The following is a 21314-nucleotide window of genomic DNA, read 5'->3' on the forward strand; positions in this document are numbered from 1 at the left end:
CAGAGTGTACATGTTCTGGTTTTTATTCTGCAGCTCTTTTATAAGACATGCTTTCCTTTCCCATAATGTCATCTGGAAGCAATTCCTCCCAACAGCTGGATCTGCTTTCACAATTGGTAAACACGTAAAATGGAAGACTGTGGAAGATGCAGAGATTCGCAGCGGAGCCGCTTCCCCGCCCTGCTTGGCTCGCGTTCTGAGGCTTATCTGGGGTCTCCATACAAGCCTCATCAAAACCCAGAGTGTCTTCAAACAGGCAAGCCTCATCGCATTCCCTTCTTCAGAGGGTCAACATGTTCTCTGGGGGAGAAATTTTCTGAATGCCTTGCAGATAAAATTGATCAGATGCAGGCCAGATCGCCAGCTGCCAAGATCTGCAGGCTCCATGTGGAGGCCAGCCCAGCAGAATCTTCCCAGCATTCCCACACCTCCCTGCGGCCAGCATCTCAGGGTCCCCTGGGAGATCTCCTCAAGAGCATGGCTTTCCGGTGCTGCAGCCACCAACGCCCATCCAGAGAGAACCAGAGCCAAAGAAGACTAAGTGGGTCATTAAAGGAGACCACCCCCTAAATGCGATCCTCAGGAACAAGTTTGTGTGCAGACTCAAGCTGGAGACCTGCCCGGTTCTGGAAAGACAGGGCCCGAGAGCACAGCTGTCTGCACAGGGTTGACTCCCTCTCTCCTTTCTGCCCCCAGGGACCAGAGGTTCACTAGCATGGCTAATTCTGGTCCTGAGAATCTAGGGGCGCATGTCAACTGGAATACAGTATGGGGACAAAGTTTAGACTCTCTGCCTTCCATAAACTTCTGGTGGAAGTTTCTAGCGTGCGCGGGAGTGAGGGGGGGGGGGCGCAAGCTGAACACGTGGCCCACTTTCAGAGGGTGCTTGGAAGTGGGTCTGTGAACATCTGCTTAGCTACTGAGAAGGTCACAACCCCAACTGGTCCTCTTCTGGGCTGGTGGGAGAGCTTTCCTTCTAAATCCACTCCCCTTTTAGGCAACCATTCTCTGCTCTGCCCCTCCCCCCTCGTGTGATGGGTAACTTTATCAAATTGATGCAACTGCAATCACCTGGGAAGAGGGATTGCTCACGTTGGGTTGCCTCTGGGCATGTCTACGGGGGTGGGGGTGTTAAATGAGTTCATAGAAGTACGAAGATGTGCACTCTGAATGTGGGCAGCCATGTTTTATACTCTGGGTCCTAAACTCTCATAGTGAAAAAAGTTAATTTAGCGGTCTGGAAAGATGCCTTCGGTGGTTAAGACTATATACTACTCTTGCAGAAGACCAGAGTTCTGCTCCCAGCACCCAGCAGGAGGCTCACAACCAGCTGTAATTCCAGCTGCAAGGATTCAACTCCCTCTTCTATCTTCTGAGGGCACCTGTAAGCATATACTCAAACACGTATATAAAATTAAAAATAGTATGACTTTGTAGACATATGTGATAGTACAGGCCTTTAATCTCAGCATGTGGTGAGCAGATGTGGGAAGAGTTCTGTGGACTAGAGGCCAGGCTTGTCTATGTAGCTAGGTCCCCGTTGGCCAGGGTTACATAGCAAGCAAGATCCTATCTCGCAAATAAATCATAAGAAAAATAAATCTTAAAAAAGCCAGCCAGCTAAGCAGATAAGCGTGAGTGTGTTGATTTCTCTCTGCTCTTCACTAATGTGACCCCTGTTTTCCATTCCTGCAAGCCTTGACGGCTGTGCTGAACCATAGCCTGGAATTGTGAGCTAAAACTTGGTCAGGTTGTTTAGTCACAGCAAGAGAAATGGAGGTAGGACAGAAGGGCCATCCTTCCCATTGCCAAGGCTCCAGACTCACCAGAAAATCCCAAGGAAGGTGATGGCCCAGCTCCGCAGCCTAAACCACAAACATGCTTTCTCCTGAGAAGCCACAGGGTCTCCACCTACACAGTGCAGCGCGGTGCATTTGCTCAGCCCGTCCACTCCATTCTCCCTCCTCTGACTTGATGGAAGTCCAGGAACAGAATCTACCTTCCAAGTTCTTTACTCAGATCTGTTGGTCTCTTGCCTGGACCTTGGAAATACGGGAGTTTTGAGTTCTATGCCAATGCTTACTCCCTCAGGCCTGGATGTTCTGGTCTGGCTTTATGGGTTCCTGAGAGGGGCCTGGGAGGAATTTGGAGAGCATCACCAGAGCCCAGGATAGAGGGATGGGAGGGCAAGGGCAGACCCCTTGGTTGATTCTGCAAACTGATTGAGGATCAAGGAACCGAAGGCAAAACAGACAAATGCAGGGTGGAATCCTTTTTTGGATACTAATTTAAACCAACCAGGACAAGATATTTTGAGATGATCAGGAAATTTTAGTTGGAACTAAAAACATTTTGGCTGGGCAATGGTAGCATACACCTTTAATCAGGAGTTAGAGACAGGCAGACCTCTGTGAGTTCAAGGCCAGCCTGGACTTCAGAGTGAGTGCCAGGGTAGTCTCCAAAGCTACACAGAGAAATTCTGTATTGGAAAAAAAAAAAACTTTTTTGAAGCTAGGCATGGTGGCACAAGCCTTGAATCCCAGCATTCTAAAGGCAGAGGCAGGCGGATCTCTGAGTTCAAGTCCAGCCTGTTTTACAAAGTGTGTTCCAGGACAGCCAGAGTAATACAGAGAAACTCTGTTTCAAAAAGCAAGCAAACAGGGGCTGGAGAGATGGCTCAGTGGTTAAGAGCATTGCCTGCTCTTCCAAAGGTTCTGAGTTCAATTCCCAGCAACCACATAGTGGCTCACAACCATCCGTAATGAGGTCTGGTGCCCTCTTCTGGCCTGCAGACATACACACAGACAGAGTATTGTATACATAATAAATAAATAAAATGTTAAAAAAAAAGCAAGCAAACAAACAAGCAAAAAGAATTTGAGATTATTAAGTTTGGTTTCTGAAATAATAGTATTATGATTATATAGGAAAAAGTCTTTTGAAAGGCCGGAGAGGTAATTCAGTGGTTAAGAGCACTTGCTGTTCTCCCAAAGGACCAGATTTTGGTTCCCAACACCCATACTTAGTGCCCCATAAGCACTTGCAACAACGCCTGCTCCAGGGAACCTGACACCTTCTTTTGACTCTCACAGGTACCTGTACATATGTGGACAGACACACACACAGACACACATACATAGACACAGATTTAAAACAAAACATTTTAAAAAGAGTCTATGTGGAAATATTTAACGCTGAATTTCAGTGTCTGGGGTTTGTTTTTACATGCTTCAGGAAACAATAGCCAAGAATAAACAGCAATAAAGCAGGAAGGCTGTGGTGTTGGTGGCTGGATCTCAGAGTGCATCTAAGGGCTCCTTTGTAGGACTCTCTCCGTGTTTATGTACCATGAAAATGTTTTTGTAATAGAGTTTCGACCATAATCTCACCATAAACCCTCAAAGGAAACCAATGGTACACCTGTCACTAAGCATCTGTGATAACTGAATTCTGCTCTTGGGTTTATGCCACTGGGTGACAACTGAGTTAAGTTTCCCCTATTACTGACACCCCCAGATCTCTGCACTGTCCCCTCCATGTGCTGACTGCCACCTCTGTTTACTCTGAGGACCATCTTCCAGGAGCAGCTGGATGTAAGCTGGAGACTTCTTCCAGGACCTCAGAGAAGGCGCTCGCTAGAAAAGTTAAGGCCAGGCACGGCACACTTCCTCCCACCCAGGCCTTGGCACCAACTCCCACATCCATTCTACTTTTCCATGGCCTCCTCCAAAGGATCAGCCTTTCTTCTATCTCCAGGCTTTTCTCTGAAGGCTTCCTTCTGTTAGCAGATGTGCTTGATGCTTGGTTTAGGGTTTTTGTTTGTTTGTTTGTTTGTTTGGTTGGTTGGTTGGTTTTTGGTTTTTTAGGACATGGTTTCTCTGTGTACTTTTTTGGAGCCTGTCCTGGAACTCCCTCTGTAAACCAGGCTGGCCTCGAACTCACAGAGATGTGCCTGTCTCTGCCTCCCAAGTGCTGGGTGTTTGTTAGGTATATGAACTAGTCATCAATGAACGAAGATTACAGATTCATATCTTCATGGACTGTTAGCGCGCACTCAAGGGTCCAGACACAGTACACAGAAGGAGACTGGAGAAGATGAAGGAAGGAAGTTCAACAGTCCGAGATGTTCAAAAGCCAAATCCAGCAGCTTGGTGTGATAGTGAACTTGTAACTTCAACATTTGAAGGGCCGAGGCAGGAGGATCCAGGCCACACCAGGTTTCGTTTCTATTTTTTCTTGAGCCAAGTTTGTAAATGTTGAAACTGTTGGCCAGGCCTAACTAGAATGCAAGTCCCTCGTAGGGACAAGTACACTTTGTCCATGCTATAGCTCAGTGTCTGAGCTAGGGACCGGAAAGGGCATCTGCCCAGATTCTCTAGATGCATGTTCTGATGAACCTGAGAACGTTCCATTCCAGCCTGTAGATCGTTGTTGTGTTTCCCTTCAAGGCCACATTTGCTTTTTATGCAGAAATAAATTTCTTCTCTTAGGATACATACCTCTAGTAAATCACCTAATTTAGCTGATAAGTAAGCAGTTTGAAACCAAAATCCTAATTAGGTCATGAGAAACACCATGGCTCATATGATAGAAATATGCAATTGCTAGGTCCCCAGCAGGCAGAAAGCACTGGATGGAAGGGAGGTAAATTTTCTGCCCCAGAAATCTAGCCAAAGAACTCATTTGAGGACTGAAGCCTCAGGAAAAAGACCCAAGGAAGGAGGCAGAGAAGGAGAGATCGTTTCTGGGGCCCAGAAATTAGGAGTATTTAGATCTCACTTTAGAAGTCCCAATGGCGGCTGGGTTTGTGCTTTGGTTTGACCGTGTTCCTGCGAACTTGCTGATGGGGAGGTCAGAAGGTGGTCTATTATTGAAGGGGATTCAGAGGCTCTGGGGCCTACTCCTGGTTGAAGAGAGAACGAGTCCAATTCTTTTTTTCCTTCTTCTTCTTGGTGTCAACTTCTAATAAAATGTGCTGTTGTCAAATCAGACAGGGGACGGAGTTGGAATTTTACAACTCTGATAAAAGTGAAATAAAATCTTACCATCTTAATCAAAGCATGTGCCACCTGAGCTCGCTCCCCGGCTCATCCCGCGACGTTGGTGCCTCCAAGTGCGGGTTAAGGGTTTGTAAGTGAAGATGGGTTTTGATTAAGTGCCACATTTAGTGTGAAGTGACATACTCTTCATCATTGCACGGGAAGATGGGGACCACAGCAGTTTTACAGTTAGTTCCCAATGTACATCAGGAGTCTAGGGGAGCGGGCATTTTTCAGTTGCCCCTGCCTTTTCAAGGACACAATGAAGGCGTGTACGTGAGAGTGTGCCTATGTGTACACGTGTGTTTGGAGAGATGGTCAAAAGGCAGCTCCCCGGCCTGTGCTAATGGGTGGGTTTCCCTGCTTGGGGTTTGATTTACCTTTGTCACCTAAGGCTGTAGTGCTAAATTCGTCCTCGTTTCTTGAAGTGCTAGGCAAAGGTTCGCATGCCTTTCTCTCCTTTGAAATGCCAGGGTTGCCACGGCTTAGATTTGAAGACAGAGAAGCAGAAGGGAACATTTCAGGTGTTCCATGCCGTTTCAGTCTCTGCTTTCAATGAGAGAAAGGAGACCGGATGGAGCCAGAGCCCCTCGCCTCTGAACCTGGAATGTGGAGCCTCTAGAACCGGAGTCTGATGAACTCAACAGTGGCCACAGAGAGAAGGAAGTACAGAAACACCCAAGGCTGGTCCGGAATGTCCGTTTAAGAGGCAAGGAGTGGGGTTGATCATGCTCAAGGAAAATGTCTCCCACCTAGAGGCAAGCCCATCTCCAGACCAAATTTCCTACAACGTCACTTACACTGTGCCTGTAACTTGTTCAAAGCCCTCCGGCAATCCCCTCATTACTGAAAATCTGTTCTCCACCCTGGCACAGTAATCCTGTTCTGGGCACTGCCAAATCCAACTGTCTTCTCGCTGTCTCCCAAATACCTGACTGCTAGCCTTGCCCAGGTCACTCCCTGCCTGGAAAGCTGTGTTGTTTCTCGTCCCCATGGAGACGGTTATTCATCTTCCTCAGGCTGGAGGGTACCAATCCTATTTCAGGAAGAATCCAATGCCCACTTGCCATAACCTCAGCTCCTTTATTTAATGCAGAATCTGAACTGAGAGCCTGCTTGGGCACCTGAGATGGGACAGAGCAAAAGAGATCAGGATGTCTGCTTTCAAAGAGACCATCTGTAGTCCTGGGAGATCTGTCCCCAAACTGAAACAGAATTCAGAAGCAGGCTGCAATGCAGCTGAGCCTTGTCAGGAAAGGGGAGCGAGTAGGAGCTCGGCTAGCTCAAGTTGGAGGCAGGTCGCAGGTTGTTAACTCCAGGGGGTTCTAAAGCAAGCCGATCTGGGGAGGAAAGCACTAAAGCGGGGACCTTTGACCCAGCAGTCCCAGGTGTCCAAAGGCATGGTTCCCTCTCCCCAGTTTTCTGGTCTTTGGGAGGTGTGGTGGTCTGAATGAGAATGGCCCCTATAGGCTCAGGTATTTGAAAGCTTGATTCCCAGATGCTGGAACTGTTTGGGAAGGATTAGGGGGTGTGGCCTTGATGTAGGAGGTGTTAACTCAGGATGGGCTTTGAGGTTTTAAAAGCCCACTCCAAGTCCGGTGGTGGTGGAGCACGCCTTTAATCCCAGCACTCGGGAGGCAGAGGCAGGCGGATCTCTGTGAGTTCGAGGCCAGCCTGGTCTAGAAGAGCTAGTTCCAGGACAGGAACCAAAAAAGCTACGGAGAAACCCTGTCTTGAAAAAAAAAAAAAAGCCCACTCCAGCCCAGTCTCTCTCTCTCTCTCTCTCTCTCTCTCTCTCTCTCTCTCTCTCGATGTAAGCTCCCAGCTACAGCTACCACTCCAGAGCCATGCCTTCCTGCCTGTCACCATGTTCCCTGCTGGTCACTGGCTCTAATTCTCTGAAACGGTAAGCTTCGATAAAGTCTTTCTTTTAGAAGGCTCCTCAGTTATACTGTTTCTTCACAGCAATAGAAAAGGAGCTAAGACAGGAGGGATAGAAGCCCTCCTCTTTGATTTCTTCTCCCAGGAGCTGTGCAGCTAACTGGGCTCTGGAAAAGAGTGTAGGTTAGGAAAAGAAAAAGAAAAGCTTTGTTGTTGAATACTGAGTGCAAAGGTATATACCGTATATGTGCATGTGTAGATATAGAATGATGTCCCTATCCACCCATACCTCCACACCCCCACACCCCACACACCTTTGCTTGCCTGACTCACCCCTCCCCGCTGCTAACCAGCACTTGCTTCTCACACTGTGACCTCACCTGCTTCTGTGACCTATCTCCCTGGACAGTTTCCCAGCCTTATTCTCACTCCCACACCATCTAACCTAAAGGGCTGGCATTCCTGCTCCTTACTTCCTACCAATATGACTGTGGACAAGTTCTTTAGCCAGTCAGGGTCTCAGCTGGCTCATCTGCAAAATGGGTTAGCAGAATGTGGTTCTGTGATTCACTCCAGACAATCCATGCACATACTGAACACGGGGTTTAGTTCATCTATGAAGCATGCCTGTGCTTGGGGGAGTATTCTGACTCCTGGGCTTCATGCCCTGCTGCAAATGGCTAGCTTCCTCTTTCTGCTGCACCCTTCCACACGTCTGCCCTCCCCACATGGGGTGGTGTTTCCTGCAGTTCTGGTTTCTCCTTCTGACCCTACTTCCTCTTCTTAGTCACCCCCATTTCTATCAGTTGCCACCACCCAATCTCATACCCAGCCACCTCCCCACCCCCCAAGCCTACTTTACCTCCCAGGATCCATTAGTCTGGCAGTCTTGGTGCCCTCCGTGCATGGCATGCCAGCCTCCTTGACCACGCCCTCCTCCCATTTTTTTAAATCCACATCAGTTCCACAACTTCCATCATTATATTGCTGATTCTGTGCGACTTCATATAACTTCACCTTTAAGATTTATTTGGTTACCAAAATAAGAATAACTAGCAATAAGTATTGACTATGAGCCAGGCGATGGTAGCACACGCCTTTAATCCCAGCACTCGGAAGGCAGAGGCAGGCGGATCTCTGTGAGTTCGAGACCAGCCTGGTCTACAGAGTTAGTTCCAGGACAGGCTCCAAAGCCACAGAGAAAACCTGTCTCGAAAAACCAAAACACAAACAAACAAACAAAAAAAAAAAACCACCACCACCACCACCAACAAAAAGTATTGACTATGATCTCTCTCTTTCTCTTTTCTTTTTTAAGACAGGGTTTCTATGTAGCTTTGGAGCCTGTCCTGGAACTAGCTCTTGTAGACCAGGCTGACCTCAAACTCAGAGATCCTCCTGCCTCTGCCTCCCAAGTGCTGGGATTAAAGGTGCGTGCCTCCACCGCCGCCTGGCCTTGACCATATAGGTAAAAACATAACGATCAGCTTGCTGTTAAATGTAATGAAATGTTTGCATGCTCAAGCTAGTAAGTAAGGGTATTCAGCTGAGTGCAGGGATCCAGCCTGGAGCCTGACTCCTTGAAAGGGGAAGACAGGAGGAACAGCGGGGCTATCCTTGGCTACATGGTGATTCTGAGTCAACCTGGGCTACTGAGACCTTGTCTCAAAAACCAAGCAGAAACAAAATAAGGCTACTGATGGAGTTTACATTTTATAGCCACTGAAACAAATATTCAGTGTCTTACCTAGGGTTTTTATTGCTGCGAAGAAACACCATGACCATGGCAAGTATTTGTTGTTGTTGTTGTTGTTGATGTTTGTTTGTTTGTTTGTTGAGACAGGGTTTCTCTGTGTAACAGTCCTGGCTGTCCTGGAACTTTCTTTGTAGACCAGGCTGGCCTCAAACTGAGATTCCCCTCTTTCTGCCTGCCAAGTGCTGGGATTAAAGGCATGTGCCAGACCACAGCAACTCTTGACAGGAAAGCATTTAATTGGGGCTGACTTACAGTTTAGGGATTTAGTCCATTATCATCATGATTATCATCATGGCAGAAGGCATGTCAACACACAGGCAGACACTGTGCTGGTCAAGTAGCTTAGAGTTCTCCATCCAGAGATATTCAGGCAACAGAAGAAAGAACTGAGTCACTGGGACTGGCTGGAACATCTGAGACCTCAAAGCCCACCCCCAGTGACATCCTTCCTCCAATAAAACCACACCTACTCCAACAAGGCCACACCATCTAGCAATGCCACTCCCTCTGAGCCTATGGGGGCTATTTTCACTCAAATGACCACACTCAGTAATTTCAGTTTTGCCTTGCGTTTGGGAGACAAGTCTCCCCGGAGCCCCATTTCAAGTGTTTCTGTGGGATCTTGGCAGATTTGTTGTCCTGTTCAGAATGAATGGCTGGACCCAAGTATTAAAGGAACTGAATGGTCCAGAGAGGAGGAGGAAAAACTCCTGCACTTGGCCAAACTGATGCCAACACAGTAGCGGACCATCGCTCCCATCAATGGAAGAACAGCAGCCCAGTGCTTGGAACACTATGAGTTCCTCCTGGACAAAACTACCCAGAGGGACAATGAAGAGCAAACAACAGATGACCCCGAAAACTTAAACCTGGAGAGATAGATACAAACCCAGAAACAGAACCAGCTCGGCCCGATCCAGTGGACATGGATGAGATGAACTTGAGATGCTTTCTGAGGCTCGAGCCCAACTGGCCGATACTCACGGAAAGAAGGCTAAGAGGAAAGAAAGCAAGAGAGAAGGAGCTCTCGTCTTGCTGCCCTCCAGAAAACAGCTTCGAGCAGCTGGCATAGAAATTCAGAAGAAAAGGAAAAAGAAGAGAGGAGTTGATTGTAATGCCGAAATCCCATTTGAAAAAAAGCCTGTTCTTGGTTTTTATGATACTTCTGAGGAGAATTGCCAGGCCCTTGATACACATTTCAGGAAGTTATGGCAGCAGGATCTTGATGGGGAACTAAGATCTGAACGAGAAGGAAGAGATAGAAAAAAAGACCAACAGCATTTAAAAAGAAAAAGAGAATCTGATTTGTCATCCGCTATTCTTCAAACTGCCATGCCCCGTGTCTGCGCTCTGTGCACTGGCACCCAGTTCGCGAGCTTCGGGCAAGGGGGCTGGAGGTTAAAATACACAGACACACACAGACAGAGAGACAACGACACGGGTCATCCTTGAATTCCCCAAGAATGCCCCCTTTATTGTGTTCAGGGGCAGATTATATAGAGATAGCCACGCCCCAGCCAAACCCACCAGAAACCACTCTCCTGCCATCAGGAACTCGTGAAGGTCTCATGCTCAGAGCAGCTGTAGGCACTCAGATCAGGGGATTACAAGAAATTCAGGATCTGGGGTCTCACTGCTCCCAACATCAAAGTAGTGGTGTCTCTGAATTTACTAAAAAGACAAGCAAGTTGGTGCTACCTGCCCCTCAGATTTCAGATGCAGAACTCCAGGAAGTTGTCAAGGTAGGTCAGGCCAGTGAGGTTGCTCGGCAGACTACAGAGGAGTCTGGAATCACAAACTCTGCTTCCAGCATTCTCCTGTCTGAGTACAAGGTCACAAACAACAGCATCGCTCTGAGAACACCACAGACACCAGCCTCCCAAGACAGAATTTTGCAGGAAGCTCAGAACCTCATGGCCTTGACCAATGAGGACATTCCACTGAAAGGTGGGCATGAGAGTGACTTCTCTGGTGTGACCCCACAGCGGCAGGTTGTGCGGACTCCAAACACGGTTCTGTCTACCCCTTTTCAGGACTCCTTCTCATGGAGCTGAAGGGAACAGCCCCCAAACCAGTCACTAATGCCACCCCAGGTAGAACACCACTTAGAGACAAGTTAGCCATTAATCCCGGAGATGGAATGGCGGACTACGGTGATCCCTCTTATGTGAAGCAGATGGAACGGGAAGCTCGTTAACATCTCAGTCTATGGTTGTCCCCTGCGCCTAAGAATGATTTTGAAATTGTCATACCAGAAAATGCTAAGAAAGAGTTGGAAGAACGTGAACTAGATGATACTTACGTTGAAGATTCCGCTGATGTGGGTGCCCGAAAGCAGGCCTTAAGAGATGCTGAGCGTGGGAAGGAAATGAAGCGAACACACAAAGCTGTTCAGAAGGCTCTACCAAGACCGTCTGAAGTAAATGAAACTATTTTAAGACCTTTAAATGTAGAACCACCTCTAACAGATTTCCAGAAAAGCAAAGAATTGATCAAAAAAGAAGTGATTACTATACTTCATTATGACCTTCCCCATCACCCCCATGAGCCGTCTGGAAATAAAAAAGGAAAAACTGCTGGATTTGCTACCAACAATTTTGAGCACATTACCTATCTTGAGCATAGCCCTTATGAGAAGTTCTCCAAAGAAGAACTGAAAAAGGCCCAGGATGTTCTGGTACACGAGATGGAAGTGGTAAAACAAGGAGCCAGGGAGAGCTCTCCAGTGAAGCTTACAACCAGGTGTGGGAAGAATGCTACAGTCAAGTCCTGTCTCTTCCTGCTCAGAGCTGCTACACAAGGGCTCATCTCACAGCAAAAAAAACAGAATTGGATCTCTTGAAAAGAGACTAGAGATAAACAGAGGTCACATGACAACAGAAGCCAAGAGAGCTGCCAAGATGGAAAAGAAGGTGAAAATTTTGCTTGGCAGTTACCAGTCTCGTGCTACGGGGCTCATGAAACAGTTGAATGATTTATGGGATCAAATTGAACAGGCTCACTTGGAGCTACGCACTTTTGAAGAACCCGAGAAACGCGAAGACCCTGCTATTCCCCGGAGGCTGGAGTGTCTAAAAGAAGATGTTGCAGTGGCCTCAGCAGAGATACGTAGATTTGCCGGTGGAGGAAGAGACCTTACAGGCAAAGTCCGGAAGCACAGCTTATGCTCTGCAACCAGAACTAGTTGCTGGTTTCATACTCTGCAAGCTTGAAACTTATGTTTCTCTTCATTGACAAATTACCCAGCACCTGTGGTCTCTCAGTTGTTTGTTTTGGATGATACCGATCTTGCGCATTCCATGTTACAGACTTGGACTCCAGGATAATGGGGGTTTAAATTATCCAGATGGTCGTTCATTCTTTGCCAGTGTCATATTTGCAAAATTTCATACTTTAGGCCTTTAATTTAAAAAGCCTGACTTTAAATACTGCCTGTGAGTAAACCCTTGAACAAAAGGAACATGTGAAAAACTAAAAAAATAAAAAAAAGAAACTACTATATTATTTAAATCACTTCTTGGCCCATTAGCTCTAGCTTCTTATCTGCTAACTCTTACAGCCAGCTGTCAAAGCCTCGGCTTTAATCCTATCCATATTGCTTACCAAATTAAAGACTCAAGGTCAGAAAAAGAGAGAGACAGTAAAGAGAGATTCAAAGATGAAAAAAACCTCTAAATGGTTTACTGTGTGTTTAAAAATATATGCAGGCTTGGGAGAGAAAAGAAAAAGGTTAAAAAGTCTTTTAAAAAAAATAGAGTAGTTGGTTGTGGTGGTGCGCACCTTTTACCCCAACACTTGGAAGACAGAGGCAGGCAGACCTCTGTGAGTTCAAGGTGTGGTGGCACAGGCCTTTAATCCCAGCACTGGGAGGCAGAGACAAGCAAATCTCTGTGAGTTCAAGAACAGCCTGGTCTACAGAATGAGTTCCAGGATAAGATACACAGAAACCCTGTCTCAAAAAGCCAAAAATTAAAAATAAAAGAAATAGAGTTCAGGGCTGGAGAGATGGCTCAGTGGTTAAGAGCATTGCCTGCTCTTCCAAAGGTCATGAGTTCAATTCCCAGCAACCACATGGTGGCTCACAACCATCTATAATGAAGTTTGGTGCCCTCTTCTGGCCTGCACAAACACACAGAGACAGAATATTGTATACATAATAAATAAATAAATATTTTTAAAAAAGAAAAAATAAGAAATAGAGTTTAAAATAAAGCCATGTAAAGTAGAAAAAACACAGAGAATCTTGATACTGTATGTTATTATGTTCTCTTTGAATTGTTTGAATGCTGAGGAAGGAGCAACAGCTGCCAAAAGATATTTGTTTATAAATGCTGCTGAATTAATCCAAGATAGGTATTTTGAAAGTACCCTGTCTTCAAAATTGACGTCAAAAGGTATGTTACTTTGGAGAAGAGGTTTTGCTTTTGTTTCCACAGGAAATGACAGACTGTGGATTCATTCTGCATTAAGAAAAATCATTGATTAAGGAAGACCACCTGAGAAATCTCTGGTAGGGACAGATGGCCCGGATGTCTGAGTTCTACATTCAGAATGGATTCAAGACTGCTGCCTGAGATGATCAAGATTTACAGGATAGTTCAGTGAAGGACTTGATTATAGTTCTAAATTTTCTTTAGGTCCCCATAAGATTATCAGCACCCCCAACCAGCAGGAAGTAGCCTGGAAAACTATGCCCACATTCTCAAAAAATGGACTATGGATATTTTCCTTTATTTAAAAAAAAAAAGAGCCAGGTGGTGGTGGCGCACGCCCTTAATCCCAGCATTCGGGAGGCAGAGGCAGGTGGATCTCTGTGAGTTCAAGGCCAGCCTGGTCTACAAAGGGAGTTCCAGGACAGGCTCCAAAGCTACAGCGAAACCCTGTCTCGAAAAACCAAAAAAAATAAAATAAAATAAAAAATAAATAAAAAAAAGAGGGGGAAGTAGTGTGGAAGAATTGTCTGTATTCTGTCAATTATGTTTTAAATATGTGCTGATTTGCCAGTAGCCAGGCGGGAAGTATAGGCGGGACAACCAGACAGGAAGTAGAGGTGGGTCTAGAAGAACAGAATTCTGGGAAGGAAGCCCATTCCTCCACAGTTATGAGCCCACCACAGAAGAAGCAAGATGTGATCTGTCTTGCTGAATAAGGTACTGAGCCACACGATTAGCAAGAATAATGGGCTAATAATGGGCAGTTTATAACTAATGTAGACTCTGTGTGATTTCTTTGGGACCTAATGACTGTGGGAACCAGGCAGGACAGAAATCTCGGACAACACAGAGGTATAAGTTAGCAAGGCTCTTCCAGGGTGATTTGAACACATGAGGATGCCTTCCCATCATCCATTTTTCCAATTGGGTATCATTGTCCCAGCTGCATCCCCATCAAGGCATATAGGGTCCAGAGTAGCTCAGGATTGGTGGCCCTTGTGAGGACAGGGTTAGGTAGTGGCTGTCATGAGGGACAGGAGATAGATTCTGAAGTTTAGCGGAAACACATCTTTCAAGTTGTGTGACTGGGTGGCTGGAAGAAGATGAGGATACAGTGCTGCCTGGAGAGGAGGCAGGGAGGCAGTGCTCAAGGAGCCCACAGTTCCCCTCCCCCCATATCTTGCCTACTGACCCTGCCTTACCAACCACCAACTGTAACTCTGTGTCCCATCTCACTAGTCCCTCAAGAGGTGACAACTATGTTAACCCTGCAGAGAGAAGGGAGCCGGGCAGGCAGTTTGCGCCAAAATAATGCTGTTGCTATGTAGCCTGGAATGTGATATTAGGCAGTCAAAATGCAGGCAGCTGAGAGTGTGGGGACCCAGCACGTTCAGAGGCTGTCACTTTCTAGGATCTGATCTCCAAGCAGAAGGCATTTTTGAGGCTTACATACATGGCTCACTCCTTTGCCAAAGTAACACGGGCTTCTTTGAAAACCTGTATAAAGAAAAATTAAAATTGAGCTGTTAAAGGCATGGGCATGTACCGCTCTAGCAGAAACCCTAGGTTCTTTCCCCAGCGTTAATATTGGGCGTCTCACAACAGCCAGTCCCAGGGAACCGGATATCTTCTTCTGACCTCCCTGGGTGCCTGTGCTTTTGTTCACGTGCACACCACGCGCACACACACACACTTTAAAACAGAACAAAACCTTTAACAATTTAGAAGAGCTTAAAGGTCCAAGTCCACAGGCTGTGTTCACTGCGTATCCACGCATGCGTGCTGACTTCGTAGAACGAAGCTTGCCTCTCATATGCACTTTACCAGACATTCAGAAAATCTACTTCTCCTTAAGAAATGGACTTTCTCACAGTGAACATTTCCGAGTAAGCAGCACCTACCTCAGAACCAACACCGCCAGACCCCTGATGCCCTACCCAAGCTGCTCGCCCTCCTGCCTTTCCACAGGACAGACTGGTTTGTGAATTTGTGCCTTTAGAATTGTCGTTTCCTGGATTACCAAAGGAACCAACTGTTTGTCCACATCTTGGGGGATGAGTTACAGTTCCTCTTTCATCAATCATCGTTTTAAGTTCTTTGTCCAGGAAATGGCTGGCTCTTAAGCAATCTCTTACTGTCGAATTTAGCTGAAGTGTGTCTACTTTCTTACAGACTCGCCTGACCATTCGATCCCTCCAGTTGCCCTTCTTTGCTGCAAAGCAACATGGTACCCCTCTAGGCAACACCTGGTGGGAGTCATTTCTCGATGACGGAGCTGAGCCTGACTAGACCCTGCTGCTTTTTCAGTGTCTATGAGAGTGACAGAAATAAGTCGCTGAGCCCTTTTAAGAACAGAATTGACGCATTTCAGGAAAGCTTTTTTTTTTTTCCCTGCTAAGATAGCTTATGGTGCAAAACGAAACGATCTACAGAGGTTGAATCTTAAAAAACCCTTTTTCAAATTGATTTACATGATGAGTTTGACTGCTTTGCATGTATGTGTTTTATGTATGTGTACCACAAGTGGGCCTGATGCCAGAGAAGGTCGGAAGAGGGTGTCAGCTACTCTGGAGTTATGGGTGCTTGTGAGTCGCCATGCTTGTGAGTGGGTGCTGGCTGAGCTGAGGTCCTCTGCAAGAATACGTGCTCTTAGCCACTGAGCCATCTTTGCAGGCCCCAAAAGCAGAATTTGGGCACCTGGCATTAAATTTAAAGTTTTTTTTTTTTTTCAAGACAAGCCTTCCCTATGTAATAGCCCTGGCTGTCCTAAAACTCTCTCTGTAGACCAGACTGGCTTCAAACTTAGCGATCTGACTGCCTCTGCCTCCCAGGTGCTGGGATTAAAGGTGTGCAACACCACCACCTGGCACATTTAAACATTCTTAATAATAGTGACTGACACACAGTGTCTGATGTATGTCTGTAGACAGAGGTCGCTTGCTTGTTTCCCGAAATATTCACACAGAAACTATATTAATTAAAACACTGATTGGCCTATTAGCTCAGGCTTTTTATTAACTCACTCTTACATCTTAAATTAACCCACTTCTATTATTTATATTTTACCACGAGGCTCATGGTTTGCCAGTAAGGTTCCGTCTGGCGTTTGTTTCCTTCAGTGGCTACATTGTATCTTCCTGACTCTGGCTACTCTCTCTCTCTCTCTCTCTCTCTCTCTCTCTCTCTCTCTCTGAATCTCTGTTGGGATTTTCTGCCTGGCTTTCCTCTGCTAAGCCACTGGCCGAAACAGCTTCTTTATTAACTAATGGCAAGAAAATGTATTCTCAGCATAAGGATGGGAATCCCACATTGTGTGTCTTTGCTGAGAACAGCCTAGACAGCTACCTGGACAGCTGAGACAGTCCTGAGGAATGGAGTGTTCCTTGGGAATTCCTGCCCAACCATTTGGCAATGGCTTTTGATGAAAGAGAAAAGGTACATCAACAACTGTGGGCAGTAGTGTGCTCTCTTGCCAAAGTCAAGATCTTCCATCTTACGTGGGTTTCTCTTCTTTCTGTGATTACAACACAATCTACCAGATCACATCTGGGCAATTATCAGATACATGGCTGCGTTATAAGGGGCAAGGATTGCCTTGTCCCCTTCAATCAGCATCATTCCAGCTCTTTCAAGGATTTGGCTTTATTAGACTTAGGATAGTCATACTTTTTTTGCCCCAGGCTCTTTAAGACCCAGCCAGAGTCCTGGTTCCTTTCCTCCGTGGGAGGCTGTTTGTGACCTGTCCCTGAGTCATCTTTAGAACTCTCCTCTTGCCCACGTCCTCCATCTCCTCCTCACACCGGCACTACTCTGTGTCCTTCAAAAGTCCACCAGCTTCAGGGGGAATTCTCACGTCTCCTCACGATTTCCAAGGAGCAGGACCTCATCCTTGAATCCGCCGCAGAGACAGAGAGCATGGTCGGCGGATTGGGAAAGCCAAGCCTGGGGCGACTCTGAGAAAGATGTTGATTCCAAGAACAGCAAGAGAAGGTGCACGAGGGACTGTCCCAGGAAAGTGGGGTGCACATGACTGAGGGGAGCTGCAGGCTGGAGCAGGGTAAACTGAATGTTAGGGAGGCCTGGCTTCAGGGAAAGGCTTGTTGTTCTGTTACTAGCATGATATTAAGTCAGCAGTCCCAAGCAGGGGAGCGGACGGGATAGAGGGACAGGTGTGGACAAGTTTTTAGTAGAGCACATTTGAGAACACGGGCACCCAGAGAGTGAGGAAGTCAAAGACACTGATATGGCATTTCTAACCGGAACATACAGCTCTGTTCACGCTATGTGCACCCATTCATAAGTGTGCAACGGCCATGCAGTTTGCATGAGATGTTGGTGTGGACTCTGGGATTAGTACCATGGTTCAAAAAGTGTTTCCATTCAGATGGGAGGGGTCTGGGCTGTATGGGAAAAACCAAGTTAGACAATATTTAAAAAGTTCCTTTTTCATGCTGACCACCACTCTTCGGAAATGGTATGGGTGGGCTGTGGAAATCGGTGACCAGGAAGGATGTCTCTAAGGCGATCAGTTCCATTTGAGACCTCAAGGATGAGAAGGTGCCATTTAAAGGAGATCTTGGACAACATATTCTAGTTAAATAAAAGAGAGTCAACCAAGGCCCTGGGGTATAGCTCCACACACTTCGGGAATAGAAAGAACACCACTGTGGCATGGTCTGTTCATCTAGGGGGCATTCTGACCTGTTTGTCAGGCTGTCTCTGGAGCCATCTGGCCTTGGAACTTTGTCTTTGGTTCCTAGAGACCCTGCGTTCTGCCTACATCTCTTTTCTCTTTCTTTTCAGATCAGCTACAACCAGAAGTGACATTAATAGACACAAAAGCCCGTCTAGGGTTAGGAGAGGAAATTAGCACCAGCTTAAGCCGCTGCAGAAACAGATTGGAGAGAAACCCTGGGGCCAGCCTGGCTCCCCTTTCCATGGTTATGGTTCTTAAGCACTTTGACCCATGAACCCCTTCAGAATTCGGACATGTGAAAAATCATACACATACAACATTCCATATACAGCTTTAGAAGGGCTGGTGATAAAAGTTCTGTGTGATTCTCCTAGGGCTCTTCAGCAGCTCAGTTTAAACTAGCCTGTTGGGCTGGAGAGATGGCTCAGAGGTTAAGAGCACTGGCTTCTGGCTACTCTTCCAGAGGTCCTGAGTTCAATTCCCAGCAACCACATGGTGACTCACAACCATCTGTAATGAGGTCTGGTGCCCTCTTCTGGTGAGTAGGCATATATGCAGACATAATATTATATATAATAAATAAGTAAATCTTAAAAAATGTAGACTCATAAACTATGAATTTATTTTAAAAAAAAACCTAGCCTGTTTTCTCAAAAGAATGAATAGAGGTGCAAAATTCACCCTCTAAAGAGGAATCAGCCTTCAGCCACCAGTTCTAATGTCTGTTCTGTATTCAAGAGAGACACACCCACACAGGGCAAAGCGACACGTGCTGACGGGGAAAGCATGTTGGCACAGCTCTTACTCTGCAACACATGGATTGTCTTATCCCCTTGGCATGCTTTGCCCAGAGGCAGGCTTGATATTGCCCCATTTTATATATGGGGAAACTAAAGGGCAGACGGCCAATCAGGTGCCTGCAGTAACTGGGCCAGCTGGTCGCTGCCCTGGAATGAAAACCTACATCTTGTCATTCCCAGCTGCAGGTTCCTCCAGAAGCCCCGGTCAGGGCTCCTTTTCTCCCTCTCTGTCCCATATTTACCCCTCGGCCTGGTGACATCCCTGCAAAGGAGGCAGTACACACACCGGGGTCCGTGTGGACCTCCAGTGGGAACGTAGATGTGGGGCAAATATTTTCCGATGCAGGAGAGAAACACGAAGCTCACCTCCAGAATCAAAGGATGTGAGGATGAGGGGAACTTTCCAGAAGGATGTTTTCTAGGTTGGTTACATCTGGAATCATTTCTTTTATCTTTTGAAGACTTCACGTTTCTCGCCAAACGTCTACAGAGACGAACTTTGAGGCCTGCACCTTTAGGATTGACACTCATTTCTCCTACTGTTCCACGGGACAGGGGGTGGGGGGTGGGGGGTGGGGGGGGTCGCCTTGCCCAGAAAACTGGGCCCATACTTCTTGTCGTTCACCAGGATAAACGCCAAGTGGATCAGAAATCCTGATGTGAATCATAAACCATAAAAATGTTAGGGGGAAACTCGGGAGGATTTATTTATATCCTGGGTGTGGGGGAAGTCCATGATTCGAACTGTGTGTGCAACACACCTGCCGTTCCAGGTTATAGCGGGGAACACGAGGCACACCCTCCCCAACGAGGACTAAGGATCCTTAACCTGGGTTCCTTTCCTCCAAAGAGGAGATCAGATGAGAAGAAACCAGTTAGGCTAGTGGCGCCCACTTCTCGTGTCTCCTGCTTGGCAGAAGGTTTAAAATTGTTGTGTCTCACAAAGGGAGACAGTCTATTGGTCATGGTGATGTATACCTCAGTCCCCTCTAGAGACTCTGGATTTGGACCCCAGAATCTTAGAGCACCTTGACAACACAAAAAGAGAGGATTGAGGGGACACCATTAAGTGTCACAATGCATGAAACCCTGTCTGAGCGCAACCTAACACTCAAATGAATGTTTTCTAATGAGAAATAAAACCTCTAAATGCAGCGAAAGAAAAACGTTAATAAATTCAACGACCTTATTCAGAAATGGTTGCCTCTCAAGGACATTAAAGGTTGTGAGAAAATTCTTGTCAAATTTATCGTGGGCACAGGTTTAGCTGTGATATTAGGGATATGAGGGACATTTAAATGTTGGAGAAAAATGTCACAACTTGATAGGAAGTCAGGCAAAAGGCATAGATAGCTTACCCGCACATAAAATAGATGTTGCTAAATAGACTTTGAAAATATGGAAATGTGGGCTGGAGAGATGGCTCAGAGGTTAAGAGCACTGCCTGTTCTTCCAAAGAGTTCAATTCCCAGCAACCACATGGTGGCTCACAGCCATCTGTAATGGGGTCTGGTGCCCTCTTCTGGCCTGCAGACATACACACAGGCAGAATATTGTATACATAATAAATATATATTAAAAAAATATGGAAATGCGTCAGCTTCCACCCACACTGCCATACAGGCCGAGTAGAAGCACCCTAGCCTATCAACCCGCCAGGGTGCCAGAAGTGTGTAAGGCATTCTGTTAGCATGACTGCAGGGAAAGGGGCCTCCTCCTCTTCCTGAGTGAGGACAGAAAGTGGCACAATCTCTTTGGAAGGAATTTGGAGATATTTAGTAAGACCACTTTGTATTTACCTTTGACCCAGCGGTCCTAACTCCAGGAATTTGCCCTGCAAGTGTGTGTCCCCAAAATAAGACACCTTCAAGGCTACTCATGGCATGGAGTTTGTCACAGAAAAACGTCAGAAGCCACCTGAATGCTCGGTTTCATGAGACCCAATAGGATGAAGGATGGCGGGTTCCCGTGATAAAGAGCCACAGAACTAGAAGCGGGCAGATGAGTGCTTCCGGGACGTAGTGAGTGCAGAGAAAACAAAGTAATAAAGAGCAGATGGAGCACACTAATTTTATATAAGTAAAAGACATACAGGAAAAATAAACTAACACTCAAAATGTCACTATGAAGTCTACTTTTTGTACAATTAATATAAAACAAAACAAAACCCTCAAAGGACTAAAGCAAACACTAATAAAAAGTGGACGCATGTAGGGACTGGTAGGAGTCCAGATAGAAGGAAAGAATGAGGCTGGAGGAAAATTAGTGAGTATACCTTTAAATCTACATAAAATACAGCATAAAAATTTTCCACATTTGAAATCATTCTCTTATGGACTTACAACAAGATTCATTTATTATTCTTTTAAAAGATTCGTTTTACTGTTATTTTAGGTTCAGCATATGTGTGTAAGTCAGTGTGCAGACATCAGCATGTCCATGGAGGCAGAGGTACAGGATTCCCTAACCCTGGGATCTGCTGTTGTTGGCAGTTGTGAGCCACTCAACGTGGGTGCTGGGAACTGAAATCAGGCCCTTAACAAGTATGAACACTCTTGAGTGCTGAGTCAGTCCCCATATTCTAAGTTATTTAGCATGTAAAAGGTGTAAAAAAAAAAAGAAATAAGGAAAAATATAAAACTAAAAGAAAAGAAATAAAGAACCTAATTGTTTATGAAATTGGTGATGGAACCACAAGGCTAGAACACG

At 46.1% G+C, this 21314-nt stretch overlaps 1 pseudogene; it reads left to right on the forward strand.

Annotated features, from left to right (window-relative positions):
- Positions 1 to 9191: 9191 nt before the first annotated feature.
- LOC121433164 lies at positions 9192 to 11910 on the forward strand (annotated as a pseudogene).
- Positions 11911 to 21314: the final 9404 nt, after the last annotated feature.

Source organism: Microtus oregoni, unplaced genomic scaffold (genome assembly GCF_018167655.1).
Source record: "Microtus oregoni isolate MIOR12 unplaced genomic scaffold, Mior012 000037F_ref0000500, whole genome shotgun sequence".
Lineage (NCBI taxonomy): Eukaryota > Metazoa > Chordata > Mammalia > Rodentia > Cricetidae > Microtus > Microtus oregoni.